This window comes from Balaenoptera physalus (assembly GCF_965194825.1).
Source record: "Balaenoptera physalus genome assembly, chromosome: 8".
NCBI classification, from domain to species: Eukaryota; Metazoa; Chordata; class Mammalia; order Artiodactyla; family Balaenopteridae; genus Balaenoptera; species Balaenoptera physalus.
The window spans coordinates 30,647,534-30,664,042 of NC_138887.1; positions in this window are offsets into that span (position 1 = coordinate 30,647,534).

A 16,509-nucleotide genomic window follows, 5' to 3' on the forward strand; every position below is an offset into this window, starting at 1 on the left:
AACACTGTAATATTTTACATGGGAAGAGGATCTGTACAGTAATAGACATACATAATGTGTAAATGAACCAGATTGTGTACACCTAGGACAAACAATATTCTAAACTTTACCCAGATTAAAAAAATTTTAAAACCAAGAAGAAGTAATGAGACATAAACTTATGGGGATTTCTCCTGGCAAATTCCATTCTAATTTACAACCTAGGACAATGACTTCCAGAAAGCCTCTGCTGCCCTAGTACCCAGATTGGGGAATGGAGAAACGCTACCTCCTTGTGGCCGTTTCCCACAACAGCAGCTTTGAACCCACTGCAAAAGGTGACTAAATTTTCACCAACTTGCATTTCTGTAAATGGCACCTGCCTTCCAGAAAATTTCTGGGGTCAAAAATCGACCAAAAACTTCAGAAGAGGGCAACCTTCGAAGAAGGCAATTTCAAGAGGTATATTGTACTCACGGTTTTTTCTTTTAAGAGAAAAGAAAAAGGCATAGGAATATGGTTAATTTTAAAAATTTTAATGACATGCATACCCATATTACAAAAACCTATCAGATCACAGCAGTCAGAATGGCCATTAGGAATAATGCTGCAAAAAATAAACGGTGAAGGGAGTGTGGAGAAATGCGTACCCTCGGTTGTAAGGGGGGGCATGTAAAGAGCCACTAATGAAAACACAATGTAGGTGATTTGAAAAGGGAAACATTGAGCTACCAGTCAATCAATCACAACCACTGCTTGGCCTATCACCTGAGAAAATGAGAATCAAAAAGACACAGGCTGGCAAACCTGTACACCAGCAAGATTTACCATAGCCAGCACTTGGAAGCAATGAAAATGTCCATCAACCGAGGAATGCACCAAGAAGAAGTGGTCCATGTACACAATGGAATATTACTCTAATAATAAATATAAATTAAATTTAAAAACAAACAAAAGCAAGGAGACATCAACATTTGTGGGTTTATCTGGGCACATTGCACTCTAATTTATAACCGAAGAACACCACTGGCCGGTAGGTCTGTTTCCCTACTACCAGCATGGGAAACGAAGAAAGGCTGCCACTCTCTGGCCGTTACCTGCAAAAGCAGGTTTAAAGCCTGAGCTAATGGTCACTTCATGTGAACAAGTACTGCAGGGCTGTAAATGAAACCTGCCCTCAAAATGTCTTGAGGGAGATAATGGCCAAAATATTTCAAATGGTGACACATACTTTAAGAAAACACTTTGAAGAAATAAGCTCTAATCACAGCTGGAAAAATAAAAAGGATATATCTTAAAGCTCAATTTCAACGCATTATGAGACACATGCAAATTCAACCACAAAGAGGTATCAGCTCACACCACTCAGAATAATCATCAGCAAAAACTACAAAGAATAAATCCTGAAGGTGCTGGGAAGAAATACATGCCCTCCACTTTAAGTGGGACGTAACCTAGAAAGAGCCACTAAGGAGAACAGAACAGAGGTGCCTTTTAAAGGTAAACACTGAGCTACCATATGATCCAGCAGACGTATTCCCGGACCTATAAACTAAGAAGACAGAATTGGAAGGACACAGCCACGCAAATCTGCATTGCATACTATTACAATAGCCAAGATATGGAAGTAACCAAAAAGCCGATCGACAGATGGGTGGACCAAGAAGAACTGCTACCTGTACAGATGGACTATGAGCTAGTGAAAAAATGAAACAATGCCATTTGCAGCACCATAGATGAGTCTAGAAGTAATCACGCAACTTGGAGTAAGTGAGAAAGCGAAAGACACATATCCTATCATATCACATATAGGGGTTACCTAAAAAATGATATAAACAAAGATATTTCCACAGACAAACACTATCATAGATTCATTAAAAAAATTATGGTTCACCAAATGGAAAGGTGTGAGGATTGGATACATTACCATATTGAGGTTAACAGAGAGATACAAACACATGTGAAATATATAATCACCAAAGACCTACCCAATACCAAGGGAAGACTACTCAACATTGTGTCATAACCTACATGGGAAAAGGATCCGAAGAAGAATAGATATATGTATATGTGTGAAAGAACCACATCTTGCACACCTAGAACAAACAAAACATTGTAATCAAGTTTGCTGTGATAAAAATTAAAATTAAGGTAAAAATACCAACAAGAAGTAATGAGACATAAACTTAAAGGGCTTTTTGCTCGCACATTCCATTCTAATTTACAACCTAGAACACCACTTCCAGTAAGGCTCTGTTGCCCTAGTAACCAGATTTGGTAAAGGAGAAATGCTGCCGCCTTGTGGCCGATTCCCGCAAGAGCAGCTATTAACCCACAGCTAATGGTCACTTACCATTCACAAGGACTCAGGGCTGTAAAGGACACCTGCCCTCAAAATTGTGCTGATGTAGGGAATGGATAAAAGAATTCAAAACAGGCAAAATGTTCACGAAGGTAGTATGAAGAGGTAAGTTTTACTCACTCTCTTTTTAAAGAAAGGAAAATGGATAAAAGCTCAGCCTCAGGAAGTATTAGACTCATGTAATCTAATCTACAAAAACTTTTCAACTCACACCAGTCGACTGACCATTGGCAAAAAGTCTACAAACAATAAATGCTGAAGAGATTTTACAGAACTCTGTACCCTCTAGCTGCTGGGGAGATGTAAGAGGGTTAAACGCTAATAATGAGAACAGAAAGGAGCTGCGTTTAAAAGGAAAAATTGAGGTACCTTTCAATCCAGCAGGCGCACCAATGGGCCTCTCACCTGAGAAGACCAGAATGAAGAAGACCCGGGCTGCAAAAGCTGCACTGCAGCCTTATTCATAATAGACAAGGCAGTGAAGCAACCAACATGTCCATCAACAGATGAAAGGATAAAGAAGAAGTGGTCCATGTACACAATGAATACTAGCCATGCAAAACAATGAAACACTGCTCTTTGAGGCACCATAGATGATCTTGGAGATAATCACAGAACATGAGGTAAGTCGGAAAGCAAAAGTCCTATATCCTACGATATCACTTATAGGCGTTATCTACTAACTGACACAAATGAAAATATTTCCACAGAGAAAGTCAATCACAGACTTATTAAAGAAAAACTATGCTTATCTAAAAGGAAAGGTGGGGGGAATGGATAAATGAAGATTACCGTTACCATATGTATACAAATACATATTATATACATATATCAAAAAGACCGACCAGATAGCAAGGAAGAATTACGGAACACTCTGTAATAATTTACACGGGAAGAGGACCTCTAAATAAATAGTTATATAGAATATGTAGATGAACCAGAGTATGTATACCTTTGACGAGCAACATTCTAACCATAACCCCAATTGAAAAAATTAAAACAACGAACTAGGAGTAATGAGACATAAACTTATGGGGGGTTTTCCTGGCACATTCCATCCAAATTTAAAACCTAGGCAAACAACTTCCAGAATGGCTCTGCTGCCCTAGTACCCAGATTTGGGAATGGAGAAATGCTGCATCCTTGTGGCCGTTTCCCACAACAGCAGCTTAAAACCCACTGCAAAAGGTCACTAAATATTCACCCATTGCAGGTCTGTAAATGACACCGGCCCTCCAAAAAATACTGAGGTGGAAAATCGACCAAAAAATTCTAGAGTGCAACCTTCCAAAAAGAAAATTTGAAGAGGTATATTATACTCACACTTTTTTCCTTTTTTCTTTTAACAGAAAAGAAAAAGGCGTGGAAAAATGATGAATTGTAGGAATTTTTACAGACATGTAAACCCAAATTACAAAAAACTATCAGCTCACACCAGTCAGAACGGCCCTCAACAAAAATGCTGCAAACAATAAATGCTGATGTGATTGTGGAGAAATGCGTACCCTCGATTCTAAGGGGGATGTGGTAAGAGCCACTAATGAAAGCACAATTGAGGTGCCTTGGAAAGGTAAACGTTGAGCTACCATACCAGTCAATCAATCATACCCACTGCTGGGTCTACCACCTGAGAAAATGAAAATCAAAAATCACAGGCTGGCAAACCTGTACTCCAGCAATATTTACCAAAGGCAACACTTGGAAGCAACGAAAATGTCCATCAACAGAGGAATGCACCAAGAAGAAGTGGTCCATGTACACAATGGAATATTAGCTATGGAAAACATTGAAGCACTGCTCTTTGAGGCACCATAGATGAGCCTGGAGATAATCACAAAACATGAAGTAGGTCGGAAAGCAAAAGACCTATATCCTATATTATCACTTATGGCATTATCTAATAACTGACACAGATGAACATATTTCCAAAGAGAAAGACACTCACAGGCTTAGAAAACAAACTATGCTCATCGAAAAGGAAAGGAGGGGGGAAATTGAGAAATGAAGATTAGTGTTACTATACATATACAAATACATAGTATATACATGTATCAAAAAGACCGAACATATAGCAAGGGAGGTCGACAGAACACTGTAATATTTTACATGGGAAGAGGATCTGTACAGTAATAGACATACATAATGTGTAAATGAACCAGATTGTGTACACCTAGGACAAACAATATTCTAAACTTTACCCAGATTAAAAAAATTTTAAAACCAAGAAGAAGTAATGAGACATAAACTTATGGGGATTTCTCCTGGCAAATTCCATTCTAATTTACAACCTAGGACAATGACTTCCAGAAAGCCTCTGCTGCCCTAGTACCCAGATTGGGGAATGGAGAAACGCTACCTCCTTGTGGCCGTTTCCCACAACAGCAGCTTTGAACCCACTGCAAAAGGTGACTAAATTTTCACCAACTTGCATTTCTGTAAATGGCACCTGCCTTCCAGAAAATTTCTGGGGTCAAAAATCGACCAAAAACTTCAGAAGAGGGCAACCTTCGAAGAAGGCAATTTCAAGAGGTATATTGTACTCACGGTTTTTTCTTTTAAGAGAAAAGAAAAAGGCATAGGAATATGGTTAATTTTAAAAATTTTAATGACATGCATACCCATATTACAAAAACCTATCAGATCACAGCAGTCAGAATGGCCATTAGGAATAATACTGCAAAAAATAAACGGTGAAGGGAGTGTGGAGAAATGCGTACCCTCGGTTGTAAGGGGGGGCATGTAAAGAGCCACTAATGAAAACACAATGTAGGTGATTTGAAAAGGGAAACATTGAGCTACCAGTCAATCAATCACAACCACTGCTTGGCCTATCACCTGAGAAAATGAGAATCAAAAAGACACAGGCTGGCAAACCTGTACACCAGCAAGATTTACCATAGCCAGCACTTGGAAGCAATGAAAATGTCCATCAACCGAGGAATGCACCAAGAAGAAGTGGTCCATGTACACAATGGAATATTACTCTAATAATAAATATAAATTAAATTTAAAAACAAACAAAAGCAAGGAGACATCAACATTTGTGGGTTTATCTGGGCACATTGCACTCTAATTTATAACCGAAGAACACCACTGGCCGGTAGGTCTGTTTCCCTACTACCAGCATGGGAAACGAAGAAAGGCTGCCACTCTCTGGCCGTTACCTGCAAAAGCAGGTTTAAAGCCTGAGCTAATGGTCACTTCATGTGAACAAGTACTGCAGGGCTGTAAATGAAACCTGCCCTCAAAATGTCTTGAGGGAGATAATGGCCAAAATATTTCAAATGGTGACACATACTTTAAGAAAACACTTTGAAGAAATAAGCTCTAATCACAGCTGGAAAAATAAAAAGGATATATCTTAAAGCTCAATTTCAACGCATTATGAGACACATGCAAATTCAACCACAAAGAGGTATCAGCTCACACCACTCAGAATAATCATCAGCAAAAACTACAAAGAATAAATCCTGAAGGTGCTGGGAAGAAATACATGCCCTCCACTTTAAGTGGGACGTAACCTAGAAAGAGCCACTAAGGAGAACAGAACAGAGGTGCCTTTTAAAGGTAAACACTGAGCTACCATATGATCCAGCAGACGTATTCCCGGACCTATAAACTAAGAAGACAGAATTGGAAGGACACAGCCACGCAAATCTGCATTGCATACTATTACAATAGCCAAGATATGGAAGTAACCAAAAAGCCGATCGACAGATGGGTGGACCAAGAAGAACTGCTACCTGTACAGATGGACTATGAGCTAGTGAAAAAATGAAACAATGCCATTTGCAGCACCATAGATGAGTCTAGAAGTAATCACGCAACTTGGAGTAAGTGAGAAAGCGAAAGACACATATCCTATCATATCACATATAGGGGTTACCTAAAAAATGATATAAACAAAGATATTTCCACAGACAAACACTATCATAGATTCATTAAAAAAATTATGGTTCACCAAATGGAAAGGTGTGAGGATTGGATACATTACCATATTGAGGTTAACAGAGAGATACAAACACATGTGAAATATATAATCACCAAAGACCTACCCAATACCAAGGGAAGACTACTCAACATTGTGTCATAACCTACATGGGAAAAGGATCCGAAGAAGAATAGATATATGTATATGTGTGAAAGAACCACATCTTGCACACCTAGAACAAACAAAACATTGTAATCAAGTTTGCTGTGATAAAAATTAAAATTAAGGTAAAAATACCAACAAGAAGTAATGAGACATAAACTTAAAGGGCTTTTTGCTCGCACATTCCATTCTAATTTACAACCTAGAACACCACTTCCAGTAAGGCTCTGTTGCCCTAGTAACCAGATTTGGTAAAGGAGAAATGCTGCCGCCTTGTGGCCGATTCCCGCAAGAGCAGCTATTAACCCACAGCTAATGGTCACTTACCATTCACAAGGACTCAGGGCTGTAAAGGACACCTGCCCTCAAAATTGTGCTGATGTAGGGAATGGATAAAAGAATTCAAAACAGGCAAAATGTTCACGAAGGTAGTATGAAGAGGTAAGTTTTACTCACTCTCTTTTTAAAGAAAGGAAAATGGATAAAAGCTCAGCCTCAGGAAGTATTAGACTCATGTAATCTAATCTACAAAAACTTTTCAACTCACACCAGTCGACTGACCATTGGCAAAAAGTCTACAAACAATAAATGCTGAAGAGATTTTACAGAACTCTGTACCCTCTAGCTGCTGGGGAGATGTAAGAGGGTTAAACGCTAATAATGAGAACAGAAAGGAGCTGCGTTTAAAAGGAAAAATTGAGGTACCTTTCAATCCAGCAGGCGCACCAATGGGCCTCTCACCTGAGAAGACCAGAATGAAGAAGACCCGGGCTGCAAAAGCTGCACTGCAGCCTTATTCATAATAGACAAGGCAGTGAAGCAACCAACATGTCCATCAACAGATGAAAGGATAAAGAAGAAGTGGTCCATGTACACAATGAATACTAGCCATGCAAAACAATGAAACACTGCTCTTTGAGGCACCATAGATGATCTTGGAGATAATCACAGAACATGAGGTAAGTCGGAAAGCAAAAGTCCTATATCCTACGATATCACTTATAGGCGTTATCTACTAACTGACACAAATGAAAATATTTCCACAGAGAAAGTCAATCACAGACTTATTAAAGAAAAACTATGCTTATCTAAAAGGAAAGGTGGGGGGAATGGATAAATGAAGATTACCGTTACCATATGTATACAAATACATATTATATACATATATCAAAAAGACCGACCAGATAGCAAGGAAGAATTACGGAACACTCTGTAATAATTTACACGGGAAGAGGACCTCTAAATAAATAGTTATATAGAATATGTAGATGAACCAGAGTATGTATACCTTTGACGAGCAACATTCTAACCATAACCCCAATTGAAAAAATTAAAACAACGAACTAGGAGTAATGAGACATAAACTTATGGGGGGTTTTCCTGGCACATTCCATCCAAATTTAAAACCTAGGCAAACAACTTCCAGAATGGCTCTGCTGCCCTAGTACCCAGATTTGGGAATGGAGAAATGCTGCATCCTTGTGGCCGTTTCCCACAACAGCAGCTTAAAACCCACTGCAAAAGGTCACTAAATATTCACCCATTGCAGGTCTGTAAATGACACCGGCCCTCCAAAAAATACTGAGGTGGAAAATCGACCAAAAAATTCTAGAGTGCAACCTTCCAAAAAGAAAATTTGAAGAGGTATATTATACTCACACTTTTTTCCTTTTTTCTTTTAACAGAAAAGAAAAAGGCGTGGAAAAATGATGAATTGTAGGAATTTTTACAGACATGTAAACCCAAATTACAAAAAACTATCAGCTCACACCAGTCAGAACGGCCCTCAACAAAAATGCTGCAAACAATAAATGCTGATGTGATTGTGGAGAAATGCGTACCCTCGATTCTAAGGGGGATGTGGTAAGAGCCACTAATGAAAGCACAATTGAGGTGCCTTGGAAAGGTAAACGTTGAGCTACCATACCAGTCAATCAATCATACCCACTGCTGGGTCTACCACCTGAGAAAATGAAAATCAAAAATCACAGGCTGGCAAACCTGTACTCCAGCAATATTTACCAAAGGCAACACTTGGAAGCAACGAAAATGTCCATCAACAGAGGAATGCACCAAGAAGAAGTGGTCCATGTACACAATGGAATATTAGCTATGGAAAACATTGAAGCACTGCTCTTTGAGGCACCATAGATGAGCCTGGAGATAATCACAAAACATGAAGTAGGTCGGAAAGCAAAAGACCTATATCCTATATTATCACTTATGGCATTATCTAATAACTGACACAGATGAACATATTTCCAAAGAGAAAGACACTCACAGGCTTAGAAAACAAACTATGCTCATCGAAAAGGAAAGGAGGGGGGAAATTGAGAAATGAAGATTAGTGTTACTATACATATACAAATACATAGTATATACATGTATCAAAAAGACCGAACATATAGCAAGGGAGGTCGACAGAACACTGTAATATTTTACATGGAAAGAGGATCTGTACAGTAATAGACATACATAATGTGTAAATGAACCAGATTGTGTACACCTAGGACAAACAATATTCTAAACTTTACCCAGATTAAAAAAATTTTAAAACCAAGAAGAAGTAATGAGACATAAACTTATGGGGATTTCTCCTGGCAAATTCCATTCTAATTTACAACCTAGGACAATGACTTCCAGAAAGGCTCTGCTGCCCTAGTACCCAGATTGGGGAATGGAGAAACGCTACCTCCTTGTGGCCGTTTCCCACAACAGCAGCTTTGAACCCACTGCAAAAGGTGACTAAATTTTCACCAACTTGCATTTCTGTAAATGGCACCTGCCTTCCAGAAAATTTCTGGGGTCAAAAATCGACCAAAAACTTCAGAAGAGGGCAACCTTCGAAGAAGGCAATTTCAAGAGGTATATTGTACTCACGGTTTTTTCTTTTAAGAGAAAAGAAAAAGGCATAGGAATATGGTTAATTTTAAAAATTTTAATGACATGCATACCCATATTACAAAAACCTATCAGATCACAGCAGTCAGAATGGCCATTAGGAATAATACTGCAAAAAATAAACGGTGAAGGGAGTGTGGAGAAATGCGTACCCTCGGTTGTAAGGGGGGGCATGTAAAGAGCCACTAATGAAAACACAATGTAGGTGATTTGAAAAGGGAAACATTGAGCTACCAGTCAATCAATCACAACCACTGCTTGGCCTATCACCTGAGAAAATGAGAATCAAAAAGACACAGGCTGGCAAACCTGTACACCAGCAAGATTTACCATAGCCAGCACTTGGAAGCAATGAAAATGTCCATCAACCGAGGAATGCACCAAGAAGAAGTGGTCCATGTACACAATGGAATATTACTCTAATAATAAATATAAATTAAATTTAAAAACAAACAAAAGCAAGGAGACATCAACATTTGTGGGTTTATCTGGGCACATTGCACTCTAATTTATAACCGAAGAACACCACTGGCCGGTAGGTCTGTTTCCCTACTACCAGCATGGGAAACGAAGAAAGGCTGCCACTCTCTGGCCGTTACCTGCAAAAGCAGGTTTAAAGCCTGAGCTAATGGTCACTTCATGTGAACAAGTACTGCAGGGCTGTAAATGAAACCTGCCCTCAAAATGTCTTGAGGGAGATAATGGCCAAAATATTTCAAATGGTGACACATACTTTAAGAAAACACTTTGAAGAAATAAGCTCTAATCACAGCTGGAAAAATAAAAAGGATATATCTTAAAGCTCAATTTCAACGCATTATGAGACACATGCAAATTCAACCACAAAGAGGTATCAGCTCACACCACTCAGAATAATCATCAGCAAAAACTACAAAGAATAAATCCTGAAGGTGCTGGGAAGAAATACATGCCCTCCACTTTAAGTGGGACGTAACCTAGAAAGAGCCACTAAGGAGAACAGAACAGAGGTGCCTTTTAAAGGTAAACACTGAGCTACCATATGATCCAGCAGACGTATTCCCGGACCTATAAACTAAGAAGACAGAATTGGAAGGACACAGCCACGCAAATCTGCATTGCATACTATTACAATAGCCAAGATATGGAAGTAACCAAAAAGCCCATCGACAGATGGGTGGACCAAGAAGAACTGCTACCTGTACAGATGGACTATGAGCTAGTGAAAAAATGAAACAATGCCATTTGCAGCACCATAGATGAGTCTAGAAGTAATCACGCAACTTGGAGTAAGTGAGAAAGCGAAAGACACATATCCTATCATATCACATATAGGGGTTACCTAAAAAATGATATAAACAAAGATATTTCCACAGACAAACACTATCATAGATTCATTAAAAAAATTATGGTTCACCAAATGGAAAGGTGTGAGGATTGGATACATTACCATATTGAGGTTAACAGAGAGATACAAACACATGTGAAATATATAATCACCAAAGACCTACCCAATACCAAGGGAAGACTACTCAACATTGTGTCATAACCTACATGGGAAAAGGATCCGAAGAAGAATAGATATATGTATATGTGTGAAAGAACCACATCTTGCACACCTAGAACAAACAAAACATTGTAATCAAGTTTGCTGTGATAAAAATTAAAATTAAGGTAAAAATACCAACAAGAAGTAATGAGACATAAACTTAAAGGGCTTTTTGCTCGCACATTCCATTCTAATTTACAACCTAGAACACCACTTCCAGTAAGGCTCTGTTGCCCTAGTAACCAGATTTGGTAAAGGAGAAATGCTGCCGCCTTGTGGCCGATTCCCGCAAGAGCAGCTATTAACCCACAGCTAATGGTCACTTACCATTCACAAGGACTCAGGGCTGTAAAGGACACCTGCCCTCAAAATTGTGCTGATGTAGGGAATGGATAAAAGAATTCAAAACAGGCAAAATGTTCACGAAGGTAGTATGAAGAGGTAAGTTTTACTCACTCTCTTTTTAAAGAAAGGAAAATGGATAAAAGCTCAGCCTCAGGAAGTATTAGACTCATGTAATCTAATCTACAAAAACTTTTCAACTCACACCAGTCGACTGACCATTGGCAAAAAGTCTACAAACAATAAATGCTGAAGAGATTTTACAGAACTCTGTACCCTCTAGCTGCTGGGGAGATGTAAGAGGGTTAAACGCTAATAATGAGAACAGAAAGGAGCTGCGTTTAAAAGGAAAAATTGAGGTACCTTTCAATCCAGCAGGCGCACCAATGGGCCTCTCACCTGAGAAGACCAGAATGAAGAAGACCCGGGCTGCAAAAGCTGCACTGCAGCCTTATTCATAATAGACAAGGCAGTGAAGCAACCAACATGTCCATCAACAGATGAAAGGATAAAGAAGAAGTGGTCCATGTACACAATGAATACTAGCCATGCAAAACAATGAAACACTGCTCTTTGAGGCACCATAGATGATCTTGGAGATAATCACAGAACATGAGGTAAGTCGGAAAGCAAAAGTCCTATATCCTACGATATCACTTATAGGCGTTATCTACTAACTGACACAAATGAAAATATTTCCACAGAGAAAGTCAATCACAGACTTATTAAAGAAAAACTATGCTTATCTAAAAGGAAAGGTGGGGGGAATGGATAAATGAAGATTACCGTTACCATATGTATACAAATACATATTATATACATATATCAAAAAGACCGACCAGATAGCAAGGAAGAATTACGGAACACTCTGTAATAATTTACACGGGAAGAGGACCTCTAAATAAATAGTTATATAGAATATGTAGATGAACCAGAGTATGTATACCTTTGACGAGCAACATTCTAACCATAACCCCAATTGAAAAAATTAAAACAACGAACTAGGAGTAATGAGACATAAACTTATGGGGGGTTTTCCTGGCACATTCCATCCAAATTTAAAACCTAGGCAAACAACTTCCAGAATGGCTCTGCTGCCCTAGTACCCAGATTTGGGAATGGAGAAATGCTGCATCCTTGTGGCCGTTTCCCACAACAGCAGCTTAAAACCCACTGCAAAAGGTCACTAAATATTCACCCATTGCAGGTCTGTAAATGACACCGGCCCTCCAAAAAATACTGAGGTGGAAAATCGACCAAAAAATTCCAGAGTGCAACCTTCCAAAAAGAAAATTTGAAGAGGTATATTATACTCACACTTTTTTCCTTTTTTCTTTTAACAGAAAAGAAAAAGGCGTGGAAAAATGATGAATTGTAGGAATTTTTACAGACATGTAAACCCAAATTACAAAAAACTATCAGCTCACACCAGTCAGAACGGCCCTCAACAAAAATGCTGCAAACAATAAATGCTGATGTGATTGTGGAGAAATGCGTACCCTCGATTCTAAGGGGGATGTGGTAAGAGCCACTAATGAAAGCACAATTGAGGTGCCTTGGAAAGGTAAACGTTGAGCTACCATACCAGTCAATCAATCATACCCACTGCTGGGTCTACCACCTGAGAAAATGAAAATCAAAAATCACAGGCTGGCAAACCTGTACTCCAGCAATATTTACCAAAGGCAACACTTGGAAGCAACGAAAATGTCCATCAACAGAGGAATGCACCAAGAAGAAGTGGTCCATGTACACAATGGAATATTAGCTATGGAAAACATTGAAGCACTGCTCTTTGAGGCACCATAGATGAGCCTGGAGATAATCACAAAACATGAAGTAGGTCGGAAAGCAAAAGACCTATATCCTATATTATCACTTATGGCATTATCTAATAACTGACACAGATGAACATATTTCCAAAGAGAAAGACACTCACAGGCTTAGAAAACAAACTATGCTCATCGAAAAGGAAAGGAGGGGGGAAATTGAGAAATGAAGATTAGTGTTACTATACATATACAAATACATAGTATATACATGTATCAAAAAGACCGAACATATAGCAAGGGAGGTCGACAGAACACTGTAATATTTTACATGGGAAGAGGATCTGTACAGTAATAGACATACATAATGTGTAAATGAACCAGATTGTGTACACCTAGGACAAACAATATTCTAAACTTTACCCAGATTAAAAAAATTTTAAAACCAAGAAGAAGTAATGAGACATAAACTTATGGGGATTTCTCCTGGCAAATTCCATTCTAATTTACAACCTAGGACAATGACTTCCAGAAAGCCTCTGCTGCCCTAGTACCCAGATTGGGGAATGGAGAAACGCTACCTCCTTGTGGCCGTTTCCCACAACAGCAGCTTTGAACCCACTGCAAAAGGTGACTAAATTTTCACCAACTTGCATTTCTGTAAATGGCACCTGCCTTCCAGAAAATTTCTGGGGTCAAAAATCGACCAAAAACTTCAGAAGAGGGCAACCTTCGAAGAAGGCAATTTCAAGAGGTATATTGTACTCACGGTTTTTTCTTTTAAGAGAAAAGAAAAAGGCATAGGAATATGGTTAATTTTAAAAATTTTAATGACATGCATACCCATATTACAAAAACCTATCAGATCACAGCAGTCAGAATGGCCATTAGGAATAATGCTGCAAAAAATAAACGGTGAAGGGAGTGTGGAGAAATGCGTACCCTCGGTTGTAAGGGGGGGCATGTAAAGAGCCACTAATGAAAACACAATGTAGGTGATTTGAAAAGGGAAACATTGAGCTACCAGTCAATCAATCACAACCACTGCTTGGCCTATCACCTGAGAAAATGAGAATCAAAAAGACACAGGCTGGCAAACCTGTACACCAGCAAGATTTACCATAGCCAGCACTTGGAAGCAATGAAAATGTCCATCAACCGAGGAATGCACCAAGAAGAAGTGGTCCATGTACACAATGGAATATTACTCTAATAATAAATATAAATTAAATTTAAAAACAAACAAAAGCAAGGAGACATCAACATTTGTGGGTTTATCTGGGCACATTGCACTCTAATTTATAACCGAAGAACACCACTGGCCGGTAGGTCTGTTTCCCTACTACCAGCATGGGAAACGAAGAAAGGCTGCCACTCTCTGGCCGTTACCTGCAAAAGCAGGTTTAAAGCCTGAGCTAATGGTCACTTCATGTGAACAAGTACTGCAGGGCTGTAAATGAAACCTGCCCTCAAAATGTCTTGAGGGAGATAATGGCCAAAATATTTCAAATGGTGACACATACTTTAAGAAAACACTTTGAAGAAATAAGCTCTAATCACAGCTGGAAAAATAAAAAGGATATATCTTAAAGCTCAATTTCAACGCATTATGAGACACATGCAAATTCAACCACAAAGAGGTATCAGCTCACACCACTCAGAATAATCATCAGCAAAAACTACAAAGAATAAATCCTGAAGGTGCTGGGAAGAAATACATGCCCTCCACTTTAAGTGGGACGTAACCTAGAAAGAGCCACTAAGGAGAACAGAACAGAGGTGCCTTTTAAAGGTAAACACTGAGCTACCATATGATCCAGCAGACGTATTCCCGGACCTATAAACTAAGAAGACAGAATTGGAAGGACACAGCCACGCAAATCTGCATTGCATACTATTACAATAGCCAAGATATGGAAGTAACCAAAAAGCCGATCGACAGATGGGTGGACCAAGAAGAACTGCTACCTGTACAGATGGACTATGAGCTAGTGAAAAAATGAAACAATGCCATTTGCAGCACCATAGATGAGTCTAGAAGTAATCACGCAACTTGGAGTAAGTGAGAAAGCGAAAGACACATATCCTATCATATCACATATAGGGGTTACCTAAAAAATGATATAAACAAAGATATTTCCACAGACAAACACTATCATAGATTCATTAAAAAAATTATGGTTCACCAAATGGAAAGGTGTGAGGATTGGATACATTACCATATTGAGGTTAACAGAGAGATACAAACACATGTGAAATATATAATCACCAAAGACCTACCCAATACCAAGGGAAGACTACTCAACATTGTGTCATAACCTACATGGGAAAAGGATCCGAAGAAGAATAGATATATGTATATGTGTGAAAGAACCACATCTTGCACACCTAGAACAAACAAAACATTGTAATCAAGTTTGCTGTGATAAAAATTAAAATTAAGGTAAAAATACCAACAAGAAGTAATGAGACATAAACTTAAAGGGCTTTTTGCTCGCACATTCCATTCTAATTTACAACCTAGAACACCACTTCCAGTAAGGCTCTGTTGCCCTAGTAACCAGATTTGGTAAAGGAGAAATGCTGCCGCCTTGTGGCCGATTCCCGCAAGAGCAGCTATTAACCCACAGCTAATGGTCACTTACCATTCACAAGGACTCAGGGCTGTAAAGGACACCTGCCCTCAAAATTGTGCTGATGTAGGGAATGGATAAAAGAATTCAAAACAGGCAAAATGTTCACGAAGGTAGTATGAAGAGGTAAGTTTTACTCACTCTCTTTTTAAAGAAAGGAAAATGGATAAAAGCTCAGCCTCAGGAAGTATTAGACTCATGTAATCTAATCTACAAAAACTTTTCAACTCACACCAGTCGACTGACCATTGGCAAAAAGTCTACAAACAATAAATGCTGAAGAGATTTTACAGAACTCTGTACCCTCTAGCTGCTGGGGAGATGTAAGAGGGTTAAACGCTAATAATGAGAACAGAAAGGAGCTGCGTTTAAAAGGAAAAATTGAGGTACCTTTCAATCCAGCAGGCGCACCAATGGGCCTCTCACCTGAGAAGACCAGAATGAAGAAGACCCGGGCTGCAAAAGCTGCACTGCAGCCTTATTCATAATAGACAAGGCAGTGAAGCAACCAACATGTCCATCAACAGATGAAAGGATAAAGAAGAAGTGGTCCATGTACACAATGAATACTAGCCATGCAAAACAATGAAACACTGCTCTTTGAGGCACCATAGATGATCTTGGAGATAATCACAGAACATGAGGTAAGTCGGAAAGCAAAAGTCCTATATCCTACGATATCACTTATAGGCGTTATCTACTAACTGACACAAATGAAAATATTTCCACAGAGAAAGTCAATCACAGACTTATTAAAGAAAAACTATGCTTATCTAAAAGGAAAGGTGGGGGGAATGGATAAATGAAGATTACCGTTACCATATGTATACAAATACATATTATATACATATATCAAAAAGACCGACCAGATAGCAAGGAAGAATTACGGAACACTCTGTAAT